At 41.6% G+C, this 15,912-nt stretch overlaps 1 protein-coding gene across 1 annotated transcript in view; it reads left to right on the top strand.

The window, feature by feature from the left end:
- igdcc3 (immunoglobulin superfamily, DCC subclass, member 3) overlaps nucleotides 1–15,912 on the top strand; it is a 69,166-nt gene that overhangs the window by 7,284 nt on the left and 45,970 nt on the right. The gene's annotated exons all lie outside the window — the stretch shown is intronic.

Here is a 15,912-nt window from a genome sequence, read left to right as displayed (position 1 = left end):
CTCTCACATCAAATCAACATGCACATGAGTACATATGGTGTGTGCATTATCGGCCCGAAACACTTGTGCATTTGCCCAAAACAAACATCTGGCATCTGGCTTTTGTTCAAAATAGTCTCCACGAAGCTACGACTGCTATGACTTCAGCCGATATATCTTACATCAACAAAAGTCAACACATTCATTTTCAGATTCAAACTTGTGCTGTGGACACTGGACTACCCCTCGTCAGTCCGTGTTGTCAAAGACACTCGGGGACAGTGTGCAGTTGGAGTGAATTTGGGGCAGAGTCTTAATAATGAAGTCTGAGAGCGCTTGTGAGCTGGTCCTCCGGATGTCACTGGACCACCCGAGCTATTCTCCGACAAACAAATGAAAAGGGGGCCAAAAATTCCTAGTGGCTGCTTTTAGGGCTCCTGGGAGGAATTCTTCAGTAATAGAGGGGAAAGGTGAAAGGAGCCGGAGCAGAGGCCAAGACCAAAGGTGGCGTGGGGCGGACCGGTCTGGAGTCTGGCTTTACAATTCACTCTCCCATTAACCAGGCTGCTTTACACCAATCCAGAGCGCCGAGTATTTAGTATGTGGCATGTTTTACTATTGCAATTATCCCTTCTTCTTACAGGGGATTAGTAATGTGTACATACAACATGGGCTATAAAGTATTGCGGGGTATAAGTTAAGCTGCAGGTCAATGGAAACATGGAGGATTTGAGTGTTTTTGTGCGCGTGTTGTGTGTATGTTGTGTGTTCCTACGGCGGGGAGCTTATGTTGTGTGTTGGCTGCAGAGCTCGGTGCTGCCCAGTCACCGCGCTTCACTAAACTTAACACAGCCTTTATGGCCAGATTGTGCAGTTAAAAGGCTTTACAGGGTCCGCACCGTCCACCAATAAAAACGCACCAAAAATCCACCACTTCCTGTCTTCTCCTGTGGAACATGTTGAAAGGAGAATGACCAACAGCTGCGTCGGAGAGGTGGTTTATGAGCATTTTGTTTGATTGTTGAGTTTGATGATTGTATTTCGTGATTTGTTTGTGTTTGTGTTGTCATCCTGATGTCAGAGAGTCGTTTTTCCGACAAGCGTGACAGCGAGGGTTAATTACGAATATTGTTCCTTTTAAACAACAGGAGAATTAACTTGACGCTGAAGTGAATCGACATCAGAATAAACACGAGAATCTCACGCATTTCTGAACGTGTTTGTAGACTACGACTTTATACCAGACTTTTTTTTTGTTTGCAGATCACACGAAAAACAACAGCGACGTTTTTATTTACTAATTGCAGCCATTTCAATTATAATTTCAAGTCAGTTATTAGAAATCTTGATCAAACAACTTTATAACTGTGGCGTTTGAGCAGAAACTAATGAATTAAAAACATGACATTCTTAAAAAATGACTCAAAATAAAAGCTTGTACACGTATTTTCCTCATACTTCAGTGGCTGTGTTGGTTTTACGTCTTTCTAAACCTTGAAATTTACCTTAACATTTTACATGTAGATCATGTATTCCACTATTGACTGCAGAAACGAAAAACAGGATTATGTTATCTTGTGCAAAGTTATTCTCAGTCACACACTGGGCCTCTGTGTGGGTGTCTAGTTTTCCATTTTGTTTAAGCAGGGATCAGGAAATCTTTCTCTGGTGGCCAATAAGCAGAAGAGTCAGAGACAAAGAGCAGTCAGTGATGGGCAGGCTGCAGTGGTCCGTTGGGCCCCCAGCCACCTCTCGCCTCCCTTTGCTCTATGTGTGTGTTTATGTGCGGGGTCCCTCTCTCTCCCGGCCTATTGTTAGCGCTGAAAATGCGGCGCAGTGGAGTGGCTGGGAACGGGCAGGGGCTGTGGGGATGTGCACAATCTGGTGGCTCTGTTTTGTGACCGTGGCCTGTAGCGTTTGTTCTTCGTGACCGGCGCGTCTCGTCCGGGTGGGGGCCTCTGTTTTTTTGTCGCCGCTGACTGCATGCGTTCCATCCCTGCCCCCCCCTCTTTCTATACTCTTGCGCTAACTTGAAAATACCGGGGTCGTAGGTCGTGGGGGCTCATCGATGGAAGAGCCCGGCTTATCTGGGAAACGGTGACCTTTCTGTGTGCATTAGGGCAGAATACCACTCCCCTTGTTTTATGCTCCTCTCGCAGAGCGCCCCACCCCCCCTGCGCTCCACTCTCTCACTCCCTCTCTCTCTTGGTGTGGGACCCCTGCATCCCCCCTCCCCTCCCCCCCTGGTCGCTTGGCCCCGGGGCAGTGGCAGTGACCTTGGCTTTCGCAGTGAAATAAGGTAGAGCCGCAACCTGCCCTTTTCCAATCGTGCCACGCAGCAAGTTACAGCACAAGAGCCAAATAAGCACATTTTGAGTAACTCACGGAGGACCGGAATTTATCTCTGTCAAATCGGATTCTCCTCATGGCTTCCTTATGCTGCGGATGTGACTCGCGGTGCCGCTTTGCCTACAGTTAAATATGTTAATGCGATTCAAATGTAAATAAAGGGGCGACCTCAATATCGGGTCATGCATGATCGCTTTAGACTAACAAGCACGGCCCACACCGGCTTTCCTCCAGTGAGTAAAATCCTATTAGTTATACTATATCACCAATTAATAAAAATACACAAAAGTACAAATTAATTGCGACTTCTTTTTTCAATAGCTGTCAGATAGAAGCAGTTTGAGGTTATTGGCCTGTCTGTGTGTGTGTGTGTGTGTGTGTGTGAGAGGGAGAGCAACCTCTGGGGATGAAATAACTTCCACTGGAACCAATTAGAAGAGGTTGCTGTTGGCGTTGGATAAAACATCTCGCAGAAGGCCAATTTCCTCCTGACAACCGGTGTGCAGTGTCCATAGTTAGAGATACCAATTCTACTCCAATTTTATTCGAACAATTCTGCCGCCAAAATCAGGACAAACAGCCACTTGTTCCGTCATATTGTTCAATTGCTCAGGCTGCGCTGCATTAGAGCTGAGGTATTGAACTTTAACAGCGATGTTCTGTGGTTTTCTCTCCGTTAGGGATTCAACAATAACCGCTCGCCAACTTTTCTTTATGAATATATTTATAAAACTGAACGAGGACGTGCCCTTTGAGAGACGACAGCCCTGACAGTCGTGTTGACTCTCTGCCAAAACGCACATAACGCTATGACACAATTGTCACGTCGCATTGTGCAACAAGTGCTGCTAACTGTGACATTTCTAAAAATAACACACATATGCAAATGAGACCACGCCGAAGATTTAAAGTTAAACTAAAGCTACGAACAAAACGGAAGTGGTTTGAAAACAATGGCACGTTTTAGCTCAGGAAGAACCTAAAGAGCGTAAATATGAGTGCGAGGAAATGGATGGATTTGAGCACGAACGGCAGCACTTTTAATCGACTTTATAACATCACAAGAAAGAAAAAAAACAGCTGTTGTAAATGTTGTAAAGACGATGACGCATTTGCTTAACATAACTCAAACTAAGTGCGACTCTTAAGCTAATATCTCGCTCTTAAAATGACAAACGGGACGCTTTAGTGCTTTTTAAACGTGTATATTCTTCTCTTTGTAGCGGAACGCGAGGTAACGAATGCTTTAATAACCTTCTTGAAACATGAGCATCACCACTCAGCATATTTGAAAACACTTAATGAGGAAAAATCCCTTTGAAAGAGCAGAGTTGACCCTGCAGAAGAGGTTGTTGACTCAATGCCAGGATGCACATAATGGCTGAGACTCTAGTAACACATTTGTCACTGCTCTGTGCCAACATGTGCTCTTAGCTGCAACTGTGAATCCTCTCACAATGGGGCACGCTGCACCACAATGCTCAGAACCATTCGGAAAAACGTCTAATTATGACTTTGCGATTAGAACGTGACAGCTGTAACATTTCAGACGCTGCAGATATATTAATAACTTAACTAATAAAAGATTTGCACGCGTTTCAGAACACGTTTGTCGTAGTTTTCGGGGTTAGACATTTTTCTGACAAGCATTAAAAGTGTGATTATTGTTCATTTTAAACATGTCCAGCAGCGTTAAACAGACAACAGGCTGAAATATGAGCTGATAAATGAACACAAGAGTCAAATGCATTTCAGAACGTGTTTGTAGAAGTGTTACATAAACCTGTCACGATCATTACTGCGTCCACTTATCGTTCGACACATGAAGAACAATCATTTTTGGAGGTAAATATTCATTGTAGGTACGTTTTCTTTTCGTTAATGAGGAAATGTTTATTTTTCTGTGCTTTATTTTGAGATTTGAGCTGTAAAAGGTTCAATATATGACTCACTACAGAAACAAACTTTAGTGTTTTAACGGGCTGTTTGTTTATTGCAGGTCACGATTTTAAAGATGTCTTATGTTTAGAGTTTAGAAAAGTTGTTGATGTGAACAATGAGGTTCAATATTGTTACGCATCTGTACTTTTTTCTGCAACATATCACACGTCAAAATCTGTTTTCGTGACAGGTCTAGTGTTACATTAGACGGGCTGTTTGGAGTTTGCATGATGTAGTACCTAAAAAAAAAAAAAACTATAATAAAAAAAAAAAAAACCCTAAAAATAAAAAAAATAAAATAAAAAAATAAAATAAATAAATAAATTGAAATAAATTAAAAAAATAAAATAAAATATAATAATAATAATAATAATAATAATAATAATAATAATAATAATAATGCACATCTGTATGAACAAGTAGGTTCAATATTATTATGCATCTGTATTTTCTTCAACAATATATTGCACTTCAAAATTTGTACCTAAAAATTAATAATAATAAAAAATAAATACTAAATAAAAAAAATAAAACAATAATATTAATAATAATATTAATAATAATAATAATAATAATAATAATAATAATAATAATAATAATAATAATAATAAATAATAATAATAATAATAATAATAATGCTTTTTTTCAGTCATTTAAATTGCAGTTTTGATTCAGTGGTGATCCATCTTGCAGCTGTACAGTGCCTCATAACTGTAGCGTTTTCGCAGGAAGAGGGCTCCTGCGCGGTAAGTAAACTCTTGCATGGTTAAACGCACCGGGACAGGGCTATGCAGAGCTGTGGAGCATGTGGCGGTGGTCTCTTGTGATCTCTGGGCCTCTCTGGCTCTAGAGGCTGGACCTTGAACCAGGAAGGAACATTCCATTCCGATGCTGTGCTTTGACCCCGTGACCCCCGCCAGGCTTTGTTTCAAGGGCAGCGTTTTTGACAGGCAGCTCCGAATGCGAAAAGTGACGCCGCGGCCCGGGACTCGCTCAGCTCCAAGAAGCACGCCTCTGCCATTAGAACCTGCCAGAAAAGTGCTCCCATGACCCGCACCTCGTAATTCATCACTGTAACATGAACATTACCTACGGTTAACATCAAATAAGCCGAGACAGACGCAGACTTGAGCCCCCGCATGGTCACTGACTGTACAATCCGCCGGAAAAAACTGCTACTACGTCCCACGATACGTCTGAGTGAGGAGCAGGAGAGGTCAAGGCTCAAACTGTGCCATGGGTAATACCGCATTTTCACACTAAATGAACAGTTTTGTGTCGTTTTAGTGTCGTTTTTGCTCTGCGTACTCTTGATACAGTAGTTTTAGTCCTGGGTTTGACTTTTCCGTTGATTCTGGTTCAGATGAACAGTGTTTTTGACCTGTTTGTGTTGTTTTGTCGGGCCAGTAAAAGCATGACAGGGTTTGTAGTTGATTTCAGACTTTGGTGGATAGAAATTGAGCTGTTTTTATCTTGTTTATTGTGTCTTGTTTATGTTAATACTTTCAAATGTATTTTATTTGTTTATTAAAAGAAAAAAATCCAATTAAAAATCAATCAACACAAGGCAAACACTTGAATTTTTGCATCCAGGCCGAGGTTTAGTCGAGGATTTAGTCTAGTCCTGACTTAATTGTGTTAAAATTGCACTAAAATTGTGACTTTTCTGGTAGAGTCTCCATGGAGATGTAATTTCTTTGCCTCCAAACAAAGTTACAGGTCAGATCTGTGGAGAGCTGACCCCGTTTACAGTGAGCGTGCTTGTTTTTGATGGTATTTATGAAGCGGTTTACACAAAATTAACAAAATGCAGACGAATTCCAGACAAAACGATCATGTCTGCGGCGTAGTTCACCTTTAAAACCATCGACTTATTTATTACCGTTCATTTTTCATTGTGGTTTCGTCGCGTCTGTGTAAAACCTCTGTATTCCGTCGTGTTTCCTGCACTGAGCTTGCACAGCACTAGTGTGATCCTCTGTATTGGCTGCACAGTTAAACGCCGGCGCTTGCGGTTCTTCACACTCCTTTTTCCCAAAGCCGCAAAGATCTGTTTATTTGATAATCATATAAAGAATTTGCAACATCCGTCTCGCCGCGGTCTTGTATCACTTTTATGTGTGTTTTTTTATGGACGTGCTTGTGTTAGTAAGTCGTATAAGGCGTACCATTTCATTGCCCGGGCGTGAAAAGATGAAACATGATGCGAGTAGTGTAATAGGCCTCTCCATTTGTCGGCGTAGGCATTATTTGTGAGCGAGGAGACAGTTTTAGAGGGTTAGCGGGCTGATGGCAGGTTGGAGCAGCGTATGATATGTGCTTGTGTCTGACAGTGTATAGTGCTTCTCTTCCCTCGCCGCGGAGAGAGGAGAGATGAACTGACAGGCCAACTACAGGTTGGGCTGAGAGCGGAGTCAAGGATAAGGGTCATTTTAACTTTAAGTACATGTTGGAGCCGCAGTGTGACTTTGACCGCAGAAATATAACCTCACGTCTGCAATTTCAAAGCATGTTTATACCAAAATGTGTGCAAGATGCGTAAGTCTGTTGGATAACGGGCGTAGATTTAGCCTTAACGTTTAAAGCGGGTCAGAGATTTTGTGGTAATTCAGAAAAACTAAAGAAAACGCGGTACGTTTTTGTTTTATAATTTGTTAACGAGCCCATTTTACGCAGTTATAAAGTTGTTTCATTATCAAAAAACACGTTTAACGCGCAAACAAACCTGCAGATTTACGCGGAGTTCTTCTCTCAAACTGAAAACGTTCTGTACCACCTTGTGATGTCATCGTGTGGCGATACAGGAAGTGCTCCGCTGTGGTTTTAAACGCCACGCACCTTCATTTCTAGAATCATTTGGATATAATTTCAGCTTCTGGAATCGCAAATCTCTACTGAACTAAAGCTAAAAACGAGATGTTAAGTTGAAGACTAACACTTGATGACATCACAAAGTGGAACAGACCCTTTTGAGGTTTGGAGATGTCACAGACTAATAATAAAATGAGTGAAAATGAAATAAAACACAACTCCAGGTCTGTTTTTGATGCGCTAACAACATTCTAACATGGATTAAAGCTACAAGAGACACTTTTAATGACCTTTACTGTCCAACATGTACTTAAATTTTAACTTTAAGTACATGTTAGAGCCGCAGTGTGACTTTGACCGCAGAAATATAACCTCACGTCTGCAATTTCAAAGCATGTTTATACCAAAATGTGTGCAAGATGCGTAAGTCTGTTGGATAACGGGCGTAGATTTAGCCTTAACGTTTAAAGCGGGTCAGAGATTTTGTGGTAATTCAGAAAAACTAAAGAAAACGCGGTTTGTTTTTGTTTTATAATTTGTTAACGAGCCCGTTTTACGCAGTTATAAAGTTGTTTCATTATCAAAAAACACGTTTAACACGCAAACAAACCTGCAGATTTACGCGGAGTTCTTCTCTCAAACTGAAAACGCTCTGTTCCACCTTGTGATGTCATCGTGTGGCGATACAGGAAGTGCTCCGCTGTGTTTTTAAACGCCACGCACCTTCATTTCTAGAATCATTTGGATATAATTTCAGCTTCTGGAATTGCAAATCTCTACTGAACTAAAGCTGAAAAACGAGATGTTAAGTTGAAGACTAACACTTCATGACATCACAAGGTGGAACAGATGTAACAGACTAATAATAAAATGAGTGAAAATGAAATAAAACACAACTCCAGGTCTGTTTTTGATGCGCTAACAACATTCTAACATGGATTAAAGCTACAAGAGACACTTTTAATGACCTTTACTGTAGTTTTATTGTGACATAACAGTTCATCTTTTTAGTTTTGCATCTGTTTCGCCTTTTTTTTCTTCAGTTTTTAGTGTTTTGTGATAGCTGCAGATGGTTTATAAAGTGCATTTGTTCACACTCGAATGCTTAATACACCTAACCTGAACATAACTAACACGATTAATCATTAATGCCGATTTTAATGCGGATTTGCGAGTGCGGCACTAATACTCACACTCCAGTCTCTCCAGGAAACGTTAATGTGAAAACACTGCAGTTCATTCATATGTTAAATTGTATTCCGCCCAAACAGTGTGGAGGTAGAAACCACATCGTCCCTGCTCTTACTTGACCTAATAATACGTGCATCAGCTAACCCAGCGTGTTAATATTTAAAATAAATCTTGACTTTTGACTCCGTGTAACTGCTGCATTTTAATGTGCAATGGAAAAGTAACTTATTGACCTATTGTTCTGGCCCCCAGTGGAGTAATATGTCATAGAGTTACACAAACGCACCACATATTTGCAAAGTTATCTTACGTATAAGTCACCTCTAAACACGCCGTCCCGTTGTCCTTTAAGGAAACGCACCCTGATGATTATCTGCGTTTACTCAAATCCTCCGTATCGTTTGGTTATCAGATGAATTCTTGTAAACAGTGCGTTCTTTGTCCTCTGGTGCTGCGTAGGTAAAGGCAGCTGAGACAAAGGGCCTTCATTTCTCACCCACTGTCATGTAACGCTAAGTGCTTCTGACACGGCCTTCCCTATCTCCTCCCGCTGTGGCTTTATTTGCTCTTATATCAGCGCGAAGAACAGTGTGGCGCTGGTGTGTGTGGGGGGGGCGTGGCCAAGGAGAGCGCACATGTGCCTACAAAAGAGATGTTGGGGGGTTGCTGCGCGCTGCATATTATCATGATCGGGGCAGAGGGCGGGGTATTGAAAGGTGGTTGTAATATCCCCGGTGACCACAGTCAGCTGGTCGCATCAATGGAGGGAGTGAGAAAAGACGAGCGAAAAAGACGGAGCTGCAGCTGTCAAAAGATGGGACGTGCACCAAACAATGTTCTGTCTGGAATTAAGGCAGATTTTGCCCTTTGACCTGGCCGTTTTCTTTAGCTGTTAATTCTCACATAACTTCATTAGTCATCGCTATGTCCGTCGTGGCACTTTGTTTGCCAAACTAAACACAGAACTATAGAAAGTCTGAACAATGCATAATAGAACCTTATGAATATGCACATTTTTATCGTCTTAAGTCTGTTTTGTTTGCCGTTCAGTTTAGTTGGATTTGGTATTTTAACGCCAGCACTAGACGGACTGATTTTGATTAATGTTCCTCATAAAAAAAACTATTCTATCAACTTTTTTCCTGTTTCTCTGCTAGAAAACATCTGCTTTTACTGACTGACTCTTGTTTAAATAGACCAGGGGTGTCCAAACTACGGCCCGTGGGCAAAATACGGCCGTCAGAGCAGTTTTTTTCGGCCGCAGACCTCGTTCTGAACCTGCCCAGTCGATCATAAGCCGCACTTTTAACAGGAAATTAAACTATTTCTACCACTGCAACCTCAAACATCACGCTGCAGTGAGATACAGACCTAAAATGAATGTGTTTAAAGTTTTATTAACACACAGCGGCTCTGTCAAATCTGTGTTTAAAGTCAATGTTTTGAGATGTGGCCCTCGATTTAAAAAAATAAAAATAAAAGTTTGTCCATCTCTGAAATAAACCCAAGCTCATCATGAACAATTAGAGAAAATCTGATCAGTGAAACAGCTCTACTTCTGTCTTTTACATCTTTTTTTTAATTTATCTTCTTTTTATCTGCGTATACAACAATGCTAACCGTGCACTTACTGATATCGGACAGTAAAAACACTTTGGATACAGGGAATTTAAATAAAACACACGAACAACCGGAGTTAGCTCGTGTTTTTAAAGTTTTAAATGGACTGGAAATGGACTTTAAATGTTTTTTTTGTTTGTATTTTTCTATATTTTGAGCAGAACATCTATGAAAAAATGGATCTACTTGTTGAAATAAAGATAAAACACATTCTCAACATTGCATTTTTGATTTAATTACTCGTAAAAATCTAAATATTCTGACCATTACTCCACCGTTTGCCACACGTTTGAACCTCCGCACGATTTTCCGCTAATCCCTTTGTCCTTAGGTGGTTTTTTTTACCGTTATTTTAACCGAATCTCTTTTAAAAAAAACGTAAAAACACACCTGAAATGTTGTAAAACGTATTTAAGTACAGTCCCCCCCACAACACTTTCCATTTTAATAAAGTTGAAATGTAAATTGAATCCGATGAAACCTGTTAACCTGCGCGGTGTGTTTATTTAGCGGTTCAATTTCACGAGGCTGCTTCTCACTGACAGCCACATCTCCATCTCATTTCTGGTGATTGATGCTCCGGCTTCTCTCTCTTCGCACTAACTAAGCTCATATTTACAGATTAGAGCATCTGCCGCACTCTTGGCTTTCTCCTCCTCTGCACGCTGATCCCGCTCCTACAATAACCTCGCAGTACGACGCTTTATTACGCCGTATTATTACACTTTTATGGTTCTTCCCAGACCTTCCTCATCAGAGTCTTTACGTACATACCCTCGTCCGTCGCTATGTGCTGCTGCGGCGGTCCCCGTTGCCCCCCTGCGAGCCAATGTCTGTTTGCCACACATGTGATGGCACAGCGTTGCCCGGGATTGTGATTAATGGCCGCAATTCAGGCTGAAAAATTCCCTTGAGTGGGTGCCAGTTGGCTTGCGCGGAGAAGAAACTCATTACGGTTGTCAGAGGAGCTGATGGGGCAGAGAGGGCCCTGACTGATCCTCCGTGCGGTTGTGGCGGACGGGATGGAGCGAAAGTCATTTTTGCGCGTGTCAGTGAGTGGGAGCACCGGGCCGTACCTGCGCCACGTCGGATCTGCGGAGCGTGGATAAGTGGGCCCACGTGTTTGACTGGTGACCGCTTTTCTTGAGAGCCGTGGATCATTTCTTTAAAAAAAATAAATAAAAATGAATTAAACGATTCCGATTTAAACGTGGGGTCGGTGGAGCTCGACGACTCCCTCTGCTTACCCAGACGGAGACGTGAATGTTTCATGGTAAAGCTTTAAACTGCTCGTAATGATAACGCGCGTTTTCATGATTTCCGAGCGATAAAAACACACCGTAGTCGCGTTAATCGAACGTGGAAGCGAAGCAATAACATCTTCATCGACGCTAGTAGTGCTCTATTCAATTTAAGACTGTTTCTACTCCTTTTTAAGCGCATTATCGTACTATTTTTCATAAAGAACAGATCCAAACTGACGCAGAGTATAATTTAGTCACTTCAATAAAGATATATAAGGTTATGTAATAGGGGCGGGTGGCGATACTGACAGAAACATCTCGTTTTTCATCTTAAATGTGCGTAAAAAAGTGCTTAAAAGTGTCTGTACATGTCTTGGCAGAGGTTCAAGTAAAATTAGCCAAACAAGTGAAGAAATATCACTGTATAACCTTTGGAAAATGACATTGCACCGAGTTTTTATCACATTTTTATATATTTATTATGATCCAGTGTTTTACTCATTTCAAGTCGCACATTCACACACACATTTTGCACAGTTTTACACATTTTTTGCCGCTTTTATGACGTAAATCGTAGTTTCTTTAGTTGTTTAGATGCATTACAGGCTGTACTGAATCTACATAATGAATGAGTTTCCTTTCCGTTTAGACAAAACATCGACTTTTTCCAAATTATTGTATTTTATGATGATTTATGACGCACCTGGATATAGATTTATTTCGCACTAGGAGAAATTTTCCAAGCTTGTATTTGTGCAGAATCCATATTATAGATGCATTATGCTCTGAATAGTAAAATAATTTATCTTGTCCAGAGTATTGATGTGTGGCTGCATTAGTAGTAGTAATAGTAGTAGTAGTAGTAGAAGTAGAAGTACAGGGCAGGTGTTATGCTCCGCACTGTTTCCATTTACTAGTCTTATGTAAAAGAGCATTCACACACGCCCCGCTAATGGAAACATTTTCATTTTAAAGGCGGTAATTGACAGCTCGTGCTTATTGTAGATTAGGATCGAGGTGCAGGGGCCAGAGGACAAAGAGGGACGGGGGAAAGCGGGCTAAAATGACAGTTGGCCTGCCTGAAGCGGATAAGAAGAGAACAGTGCTATTCAGTGGAGATACTTATCTGCATTTACAGCCAACATTTGAGAAGCAGCGAATGGGTCTCTGCTGCACTGTTTGATTCAATAGACATGGGCTGCATAAAATTCGAATTATTGTGTATTCAGGTTCTGTTCACAATAGATTTATGCCTCGTCGTACAGAGCTGTATGTAAATCAAACACACGTCCAGCTGTTTAAGGCTAAACTTTGACACAACGTGAATAATGTCAGCTGTGAACGCGCTGTAAATCCGCACGAAGGCGAAAAAGAATCTGAAACGGTTCGTCTTCGGCTGATGTGCGTGACCCCGTGGACGTCTCAACATGTGAACTGACTCAGGGAAACTGCACTAAACTTTATGTACGCGGACATTTTGGAAAAACTTTGGCGTTTGTGAGTAAAAGCGCGACACGTGTTCATGTTTTAGTTTGTTTTGGACGGAAATTGATGGTTAAAAATGGGGAAAAATGTCATTACTGCGCAGAAATTTTGATGTTTTGCGTGAGTGAGTTTGTCGGGCGGCGATTTTCTTCTTTTTTTCAAATGAATAAACATATTTTCATGCAGTAACAACAGCGTTTCCTCAGATTCAAGCCGTAAAATATCACCAGACCAGTGTTATTAAAGGGAGTTGTAATAGTAGTAGCCGTGGATCGTTTCTTTAAAAAATACAGTACAGCTTTAAACGTATTTATCTCCGTCATCAAGTCACAGCTCAGTTCTTACCTGCTCGTAGTAAAAATGCAGGTTTTCATGATTTCTGAGCGATAAAAACACCCGTAGTCACATTAATCGAAGATGGAAGTGAAGCAATAACGTCTTCATGGAGTCTAGACCCTTAATCAGAAAAGTTATGTGGTGAACTTTTAAATTTAAGACTTTTTCTACTCCTTTTTAATAAGTCCTCCATAAAGAACAGATCCAAAGTGTCCAAAGCTTGTGACCCAGAGTATAATTTAGTCGTTTCAATAAATATATAACATTTTGTAATAAGGGCGGGTGACAATATTAACAAAAAATATCTTTCTTCTATCGTTTTTCATCTTAAATGTGCTTAAAAGTGCCTATAAATGTCTTGGCCGAGGTTAAAAATGGTGAAAAATGTCATTACTGCGTGAAAATTTTGTTGTCAGAGCTTAGTTTTGCGTGAGTGAGTTTGTCGGGCGGCGATTTTCTTCTTTTTTTCAAATGAATAAACATATTTTCATGCAGTAACAACAGCCTTTCCTCAGATACAAACCGTAAAATATCACCAGACCAGTGTTATTAAAGGGAGTTGTAATAGTAGTAGCCGTAGTACACTGTTTTTTGACCTTTTTAAAGTATCTGTCAGCCCCAAACACAACTTGACATTGACCTTGAGTCTGCGTTTCGCCTCAGACCAGATCAGACCCGAGTTCCCGTCTGTCCCAGCTGAGGACCACCCTCTCTCCGCTCACATGTGGGCCAGACTGAGTTGAGATTTACACAGCCATTTGGGACATTTGGAGCGTCCTGTTTTCTGGGTGCTGTGAGGTGCAGTGGAGCGCACCGTCCCGCCCCGCCTCGCGGCTTTCACTTGTCCCGCGGGAGTGCCAGATGTGGGGTCATCCATCTCGTCTGGGATCCCCCCCCCAAACCTGCACAGAGCCACGGTCAAAGTCAAACTCCAGACAACCTTCAAGACTGTTGGAGGATGCAAATATATTTAGATTTCGTGTCTGTGTTTTTTTGCGCAAAATTTGATGCAGAAAAAACAGAAAAATCCTAAGTTTTTACGAGGTCCTTAAAGCGGCCTCCTACCAAACAGTTGTGCGTTAATGAGGCAGAAGTAATGTGCGGAGAAATGGGCAGAATTGTGATGCCAAATGTCCGTCGCGGTTGTTTTTCAGTGTCACTTCTGTCTGCTGGCCTCCCTTATTTTAGCACTAACAAAACAAGAGGCGGAGACCTGTACGACAAGTATTTAATAGCATTTCCATTTGAATATACGTGTTTTGATTTAACCCCAGATGTCGCTGAGCATTCATATATATTTCAGGCAGAAGTGGCACGGCGGGACGTAGGTCTTTGTCTTTTACGGTGAAGGAACATAACTTAGTCTGATATAAGCTCGTGTAATGTAATGGGAACAGGGACTAATTTGAATGCATGCGGAGGTATTTTGTGATATTAATTAGATTTGTGACTCCTGGGCAACCGCAGCGAGGCATTGTGGGTTGGGAGGGAGCTGTGGGAGTGGGGAAAATGAAGGATGTCAGGAATCTTGTAGCAAATGTGTCATAAAAAAGTGGAGTATTGGTATTTTGATGGGGCTGTGAATGGTTTTGCGAGAGTGAAATAATCTTGTCCTACAGTTACGTTGTTACATTTCATGGCTTGTTAAGAAAATTGTTGGCTATAAAATCAAAATAAATATGTAAAATAAAAACTTTTGGTAGTTTTTCAGCTATGAGACTGCAGTAATAGTTCATCCATCTGCTCATGCATCTGTCAGCAGCTCATACGTTGACACTTTCCCAACAAATTAGTAATATTATACATCGTAATCTACTTTTGCATAGTTTTAAGCCATTATTTGCCCTTTCTAACACATTTTCCCTTCTGTTTTGTTAGGGCTAACCCATAATTAAACATTTCTGCGTATTTATTTGGCGTTGTTTTGGTTTTCCGTCCTCATTTTTCCCAGTGCTCGGGGCTCACATTGACTCGTGGACTCTTGTAGGTGGTTTGGAGATCATTGACTAAAGCTCGCTCATTGTAACGTTCTAATGTTACACGAAGAATGATGAAGTTGTTCCTTTCAACCTTCAATGTTAATGACTACAGCGCAACAGGGCAGCCCCCTTTTGGCACAGCGGGCACAGTTTTGGTTGAACTATTTGGCTGCAGCACCGCAAACACTAACGGCCTTACGCTGACCTGGTTGTTCCTGTGTGGTTAATCTGAGTGGTTTTGAAGGATAACATTAGCGTACCGTGCGCTCGTCTGCTTGTCCTTCGGGTACGTCCTTAAGGGGGCGCCGCATTATGCACAGGATGAACCCTCGTGAGGCCGCGATTGCCCCAAAGGACTGGACATGTGAACGCATCAGTAACAAAAGAGTAGTATCCTCCGTGCACTTAAAATCCGAGGCACACCTGCTGTCCAGAAGAAAGACATCTGTGTCTCTACGCGGGGCCAAAGATCTGACAAGACGTTGAGAAACTGTCCCAATAGGTAAAGAAGAGAGAGCTCCATTGAATACGGTTATATACCTTTGAATACCTTTGAAAATCCTTTCTTTGTTACTGTTTCGTTTCCACGCTAAAACATTTCTGCTAATTACACAGACACAGAAGCAACAAGTCCAACACGAGCTCACTCTCGTCCCCGTTGGTTGCACATATCGCTCGTATACATTAATTTTCTAGCTTAATTTGTCTGTTATTTTACCACGTCCTCTCTCTTTTGTCCTCACTCCGATCTCACACTTTCGTTAATCTTACCCACAATCCCAGGGTGCGAGTGATTTAAATAATCCCTTAATTTTCAGCATCTGTTGTGCTTTAATAGCCCCCTCTTTAATTAGGGTGTGCACGCTGAAGTGACTGTCTGGGGCTTAGTGTCGAGATGTGGGGCGCAGGGGCCGGAGCAGAGCGAGGTCCCGGGTAGAGGAGGAGGAGGAGGAGGTGGAGGAGGAGGTGCTCTGGGG

This window comes from Periophthalmus magnuspinnatus, chromosome 3, assembly GCF_009829125.3.
Source record: "Periophthalmus magnuspinnatus isolate fPerMag1 chromosome 3, fPerMag1.2.pri, whole genome shotgun sequence".
In the NCBI taxonomy this organism is placed as follows: Eukaryota; Metazoa; Chordata; class Actinopteri; order Gobiiformes; family Gobiidae; genus Periophthalmus; species Periophthalmus magnuspinnatus.
This window is presented reverse-complemented; position numbering and strand designations above follow the sequence as displayed.